The sequence below is a fragment of the Podarcis bocagei genome (assembly GCF_964188305.1).
Source record: "Podarcis bocagei genome assembly, chromosome: 13".
Lineage (NCBI taxonomy): Eukaryota > Metazoa > Chordata > Lepidosauria > Squamata > Lacertidae > Podarcis > Podarcis bocagei.
In genome coordinates this window covers 50,464,108-50,471,114 of record NC_138138.1, presented here as the reverse complement: position 1 = coordinate 50,471,114, position 7,007 = coordinate 50,464,108, and the positions used below count along the sequence as shown (strand labels likewise).

At 49.9% G+C, this 7,007-nt stretch overlaps 1 long non-coding RNA gene across 1 annotated transcript; it reads left to right on the top strand.

Annotated features, from left to right (window-relative positions):
- The first annotated feature begins 5,457 nt into the window (after positions 1–5,457).
- Positions 5,458–6,755, top strand: LOC308571582. Its single transcript, XR_014001536.1, has 2 exons — positions 5,458–5,775; positions 6,359–6,755. It is a non-coding gene; the product is annotated as an uncharacterized lncRNA (long non-coding RNA).
- Positions 6,756–7,007: the final 252 nt, after the last annotated feature.

The window sequence follows — 7,007 nt, the reverse complement described above, 5'->3', positions numbered from 1 at the left end:
CGGGCGGCAGGCTGCTATCCGCAGTGTGGGAAGCCTTGCCGGGACCCCCGGCAAGGCTCCCCATGCTGCGGATGTCTGCCTGGCGAGGGGGGCACTCTGATTTAGGGCGCCCCGCCCGCCGGGCGGGAGGCTGCTATCCGCAACGTGGGGAGCCTTGCCGGGAAGTCCGGCAAGGCTCCCCATGCTGTGGATGTCTGCCTGGCGAGGGGGGCACTCTGATTTAGGGCGCCCCGCCCGCCGGGCGGGAGGCTGCTATCCGCAGCGTGGGAAGCCTTGCCGGGACCTCCGGCAAGGCTCCCCACGCTGCGGATGTCTGCCTGGCGAGGGGGGCGCTCTGATTTAGGGCGCCCCGCCCGCCGGGCGGCAGGCTGCTATCCGCAGCGTGGGGAGCCTTGCCGGGACCTCCGGCAAGGCTCCCCATGCTGTGGATGTCTGCCTGGCGAGGGGGGCACTCTGATTTAGGGCGCCCCGCCCGCCGGGCGGCAGGCTGCTATCCGCAGCGTGGGAAGCCTTGCCGGGACCCCCGGCAAGGCTCCCCACGCTGCGGATGTCTGCCTGGCGAGGGGGGCGCTCTGATTTAGGGCGCCCCGCCCGCCGGGCGGGAGGCTGCTATCCGCAACGTGGGGAGCCTTGCCGGGAAGTCCGGCAAGGCTCCCCATGCTGTGGATGTCTGCCTGGCGAGGGGGGCACTCTGATTTAGGGCGCCCCGCCCGCCGGGCGGCAGGCTGCTATCCGCAGCGTGGGAAGCCTTGCCGGGACCTCCGGCAAGGCTCCCCACGCTGCGGATGTCTGCCTGGCGAGGGGGGCGCTCTGCTTTACGGCGCCCCGCCCTCCGGGCGGCAGGCTGGTCACCTCCGCCCCTCGCCTCCGCCCCTCGCCTCCTCCCCTCGCCACCGCCCCGGAGCCGCAGCAAAGGCTTTAAAGAGCCGCATGCGGCTCTGGAGCCGCAGGTTGCCGACCCCCGTGATAGGGGAAGCATAATGCCACAGAATTCAGTCACAATGTCCTCACTAGACCACCACAGGCAAACGGTAAAGTGGAGGAGGAAATCACTGAAGCAAATAATGCCAGCAGAATTTATTGAGAAAAATTAGGAGGATAAGAATGTGTGGCAGCTCCGTATCAACACAGTGCCCGTTTGGGTCATGACTACCATATTTGGGGATGGGACAGAAAGAGCAGGGGATAAAGTTTTTTTCCTTGTTCTACCACTCTAAAACAAGGTGCATTCAGTCGTCTTCAGTGAAGGCACCCGAAGCCTCCGGAGCGTGGCGGGAGTCCCCGCAGCGCTCTGGAGGCTTAAAGCAGCTACCTTGGAAGCTTGCAGAGCGACGGGGGCGGTGTGCATAAAATGAATTTTCAAGTCAGACCTTTTATGCACTTTCCCCCCTTTTCTTTATGGAAGCAATTAACTCATCACGGATTCTTCCTTTAGCTGGTCTTTAGGAGGCAATGGGCTTGCAGCTACCTTTCACTTTGTAGCGTAGCTGCAATTTAGCCCACGTCCCTTTGAAGAGTCCCTTGGCTCCCCATCTTCCCTGGGTGCTAACTTGACATTGAGATTGGGAAGGGGGCTTGAGATCATGAGGGTGTCACTGGCCATACACTGAAAGATTGTCAGTGAACTACCCTGCATGAGGGGATATGGGGTGGGCTGCCTGCATCCACATGTGTCTTGCGGGGCACCCCCATATCCCATTTACACTGAGGAGCCCTAGTTCCCCTGGTTGGGGGGCTGGGAGGGATACACGCCCAATGCCTAAGCCCAAGGTCTTCCTATATTTGAAAGGTTAATAAAGTTGTGGCCAAATTTCCATTCCATAACATGTTGTCATGAGTCATTATTCCTTTCTGGTTGTCCCTGGGAAGGTCGCCACCTGGTCATGCTATGTTTACCCAGCCTAGGGAGACTTAGATGAACAGGTGGTGCCCTTCTATTGGAGGCAGATCTTTATATCCTTGCCTTGGTGGCCCATTCCACACATTTAAGGAGCTACCTAGGTAACTGTGCAGAGGTTATGGGATATGGTGTGGGATGTAATACATCAGTACAGTCAATTACAACATGCTTTGCTTCCTAGAGTGGACACTGTCAGGCGGGTGTTTAACTTCCTGTTCCCCCTGTAAGTGACTCAGCAGATGGGCATGGTTCTATAAAAGGGCAAGTCACGCAGTCATCTTGTCTCAGCTAACTCTCAGTTCATTCTCGCAACCATTTTGTTGTCTGCTGGCTCTCAGCCAGCAGCACTTGGGCCCAGCCTCACAAAGGATGTAAGCCACGTTCTATGTTTGCAACCTGAAGCTTAAAGCCTGCCTTCTAGGATGTGTACTGTGACCAACTTGTGAGTAAACTTATTGTTATACTTTTAAAGACAGACTTGTGAGTCTTTATCGTATTATTTACACAATGGGCCGCACGTGATTGGCTAATTCCGGGATTCTCCTGTAGGCCAATCAGGTTGCGGATTCACTTCCACCTGGAGTTGGGTTGGGTGGCTCCTGGAGACCAATCAGACTCCTGCATTCTGGATCCTATTGTTCTAGGACCAATCAGACTCCTGCATTCTGGATCCTATTGTTCTAGGACCAATCAGACTCCTGCATTCTGAATCCTATTGTTCTAGGACCAATCACTGCCGCATTTTGGATCCTATTCAACTAAGTACATAACATCTACCAACTAGCTTCCGTGAATATAGAGGGGATTTGCTCTGCTACATCACTCACTAGCATAAGTGAAGGAAGGATACTACTTAACAAATATTTCCTTGCCTATTTCAGTGGTACCTCGGGTTAAGTGCTTAATATGTTCTGGAGGACCGTACTTAAGCTGAAACTATTAGCACCACTTTAGCTAATGGGGCCTCCTGCTGCTGCTGCGCCACGGCTGCACGATTTCTGTTCTCATCCTGAAGCAAAGTTCTTAACCTGAGGTAATATTTCTGGCTTAGCGGAGTCTGTAACCTGAAGCGTATGTAACCCGAGGTACCACTGTCTCCTAAACATCCCCACAAGGGGGATGTTTTTAGCTCTCCTTGGTTTTCAAACCCAGCCTGTGCAGCAACCTGAACATGCCAATACCTTCTCTGGAAAGACTGGGATGCTGGGTGTCTTCCATATAATGTTGGGAAATGGACACTTGCCCCTTCCTCCGAGTGGGTGGCTGTTGCAGATCCTCATGCTTGGTCGCCATCCCCAAGCAGCCACAACGCAGATGGTCAGGTAGCCATCTAAGAGTTCCCCTTGACACCTGGGGAGCTGGCAGGATAAGAGGCCTGCTTGGGTGAGAGGGGATGCTTTGCTGCTGGAAGGGCACCAGCAGCCCACCTTCCAGGGCAGTCACTGAGACATAAAAGCCCGCAACACCTTCTGCCCTCAATAATTTTTTCTAGAACCTCCGCTATCTGACTGTGTCCTCATCCAGCTCTAGTAAGCCTAACGGGCCACAGATTTTCCTACTTGGGGCCACACGCACAATGACCCATGGTCTTCTGTAGAGATTTGAAATATCAGAGAATCTAACAGATAATATTCAGCACTCCTGCCAAACTGCAAGCCTCCATGATTCTCTGGGGAGAAACCATGACATTTAAACCTTTCCAGGGATTGTAACCTGGATATAAAAGAGAGAGGAGTTGGAGTTATTGAGGAGGCTTACAGATTCATTTTTAAAGCAGTTTTTCTACCACTACTGATGAATGTGAATGTTACAAGACAAGGGCTCCTCTACTCCTTGGGGAACATGTGTCATTGAGAGGAGCAATATTTCCTGACCAGAAAGCAGAATGCAGGTAGATTCTGGGAAATCCTCATGTAGTTTCAGATATTATGATCAACGAGTTGGGATAAAGTTTGGGGATGTCTTGCTGCTGTGCAGCTGATGTGAAAAATAAAGAAGTGAGGCACGTCTTTCGGAATAACCCTGCCATGCTGAATACATCAGTTGCTTAAAGCATGGTGCTGATATGGTCCAGAACGTACCTTACGTAGCACTGGTAATAGTGCCAGTTGCACATATAGGGATGTTGTACATGAATAAAGGGCTTTTGTGATGTCATGTTGTACTTTAATGTTCTGAACTGCCTTGTGATCTGCTAATGAAGGGTGGTATACAAATTTAATAATAACAATTAAATTATCTCAATTACACTCAAGCTTCTGGAAGGACTTTCTGAGAACCTCACAGAATAGCCTCTTCTTGCATTTTCTGGGTGGAGCTACTGATGGGAAACATATCTCACCAAAGTCTCCCAGGATGCTATATAAGCAGGCCTGGTAGCCCACATGCCATTCACACTGAATCCGAAAATGTGGGCCAAGATCTTCTTACCATTTGTGGGACTCCTTTGCAGGGCCAGCCTGCCACTGACTTCTTCTCAGGCTGATACAGGTGAGTTTGCTTCTCTTTCCTTCCTCTTTGCAGCCTTCTCATGCATGTACCTGAAATCTGGGCATCTGGAACCACCCTTAGAAACAGAGCAATAACAACCCTTGGATTCTCTTCCTCCAACTTTTCTGCTTATTTGCCAGCAGTAAATGGGATAGTCATTTCAAAGTCTTTCCAAAAATACCCTTTTATTAACATTTGTAAGTGCCTGTTCCTGTGTGCTGAGACCTTTGTAGGTTTAGGGGACAGAAGAGACATTCCCTGGCGATCAATGAGGTGACAGATGTCTTAGTCGGATCACCCTCACATCCGTTTTGAGACGTCTCCTGGGGTTCCCAAGTTCAATCATGTATGAGACAATGTGTGCAGAACTAGGTATACACAGGATGGAATATTGGGTGTGGGCTAGCACTATAAAATACGGGTTGCATTTCCATTTTGTTGCCAACCTTTGAGTCTACTCTCTGACCTACTTACGGACTCTGATAAATCCAGAAGTTTCAACTCAAACATAGGAAAATCAGATCTATTGGTATTCAAATCAGATTTTGAAACCCTTGTATAATTCGAGTGAGCAATATATTTATTGCAATAGTCAAAACAGATTAAGGTACATTGGGGGGGAAACAACATCAAGTCAGGTGTAAATAAAATTTGCTCCCCCAAGATAACAGGGACACATATCTCAAAAATAATAATTTCTGTCCAACTCAGGACCTTTATTTTAGCCCATTTCTCTTCTTCTGCAGAAGGCAGTTTGGCTTGATTACTTGTGCTACCAGTTGTAAATCTCTCTGTGGCACACTGGTGTTGAAAGTGATCCATCAGGGAATCTGGGGAATGGGCAAACACACTAGTTAAAGGGGTGCAAGTTCCAAAAACAACAGAGAACTGGGATTATTCAGCAATGGTGGAAGGTGCTGGAGTTGTTCAAGGGAAGGAAAGGGACTGACAGGAACTCTCAGGTGAGCTAAATGAGGAGCCTGGACTGACTTAGCTGTAGAGCTGAAAGAGAAGCAAGCAGAGCAGGAGAAGATTCTATGAGCAGGCTGGGAGGTAAATGGTGGGAGGAGACTTGGGACTTGACATGGGTTTTTGCATTCCTAGACTCCCTCATAGTTTTCATCCTACCCCCCAAGCCCCAGTTCTCATCAGCTGCGTGGTAGAGAGCAAAGAGGAACAACTGGAAGTGACCTGGTCACGGCAGACAGCAGGAAATCTAAGCATTGAGCCTCTTGCATGGAGAGAGGAGGAAATTAACCCCTTCAACGCATCCAGCTCTGTGATCGTTTCCGCAAGCGACTGGACGACAGGGGAGAATGTTATCTGCACAGTGCAACTCCCATCCCTGCCTCAACAGAAAACAAGAGAGACCAGCAAGAAGAAAGGTAAGCGGGAAGCAGGCCTGCTCTCCACCCTGCAACTGGTGTCCCTAATTTCCCAGCAACCTCCTGAGCAGGAAAGGGGTTACTGAAAATATATATCAACATAGCACCACTTAGAACAAACACAATATACCAATGTGGGCAGTGAGATCTGGCAATGCAAAAAAACGCTATCCTTCTTTTTCAAACCCAGCCTGTACACCAATACCTTCTCTGGGAAGGCTGGGGTGCTTTTTGTGCTGGGTGCTTTCTTTATATATGTTGGGGAAAGGAGCTGTGTAAATATTCCTAGAATCTCCACTATCCCACCGTGTCCTCATCCAGCTCAAGGAAGCCCCATGTATGTGCCACAGATCTTCCTTCTCAGGTCCACACACACAAGAACTTCAGTTAAATCCCCTTTGCTCCTTAAAGCTTTCATTAAGGATTTACACCCTCTATCTACAGATTAAAAATGTTTGTCAGAGAATCCAGCAGAAAATAATCAGCACTAAATGGTGTCATAAATGTTGTCCATCAGTTATGTCTAAACTTAACAGCTGTTGCCTCTCCCTTTCTCTCATACTTTCCCCTGCCAAACATAAAGAAAGAAGCCTTCAGCGAGCACAGACAATCCTCACCGGCACGGTCATAGGGCTCAATGCAAGTGAAGTTTCTGTCCAGTGGGTGAAGAATGCCCTCCTTGAAGGTCGCCATGTGAATCCCCGAGTCTTGAAGGGCAGCATCAAGGATTCCCTCTTGGCCATCCGCCAGGTGGTAGTCCCCTACTCTGACTGGAACAACGGCACTTCATACTCCTGTACGTTTACCCGCACAGCAGGCACCATGGAGCCCACCCAGAGGCCTGAGGAAAAATCCCAGGGTGAAAAGTGATGCAAACCCCTTTCTCAACCTATCCCAGTTTTCCCTCCTCAGCCTATCCCAGATTCAATAATATCCATGTAATTATGTAGCCTAAGGCTGAATAAAAGTGAGCAAACTCATAGATATCTAATGATGTGATCACTTGATTGAGGTGGTGGGTGGGTTCTGGGAAGAAGCGGGGAATGGATTACACTCCCTGCAAAATCGTGTTGAAGTTTGATTATTGTAGAAGCAAAGTGTGTTTAGCACATAACCATGAAGTTCACTGAGAGGGCTTTTGGCTAGTCGTGGTCTCTTAGCCTATCCTTCCTCACCAGGGTTTAGACTCTAACCGAGCACAGATTTTTGTGTCCCCCCCCCCCCGGAGAGCA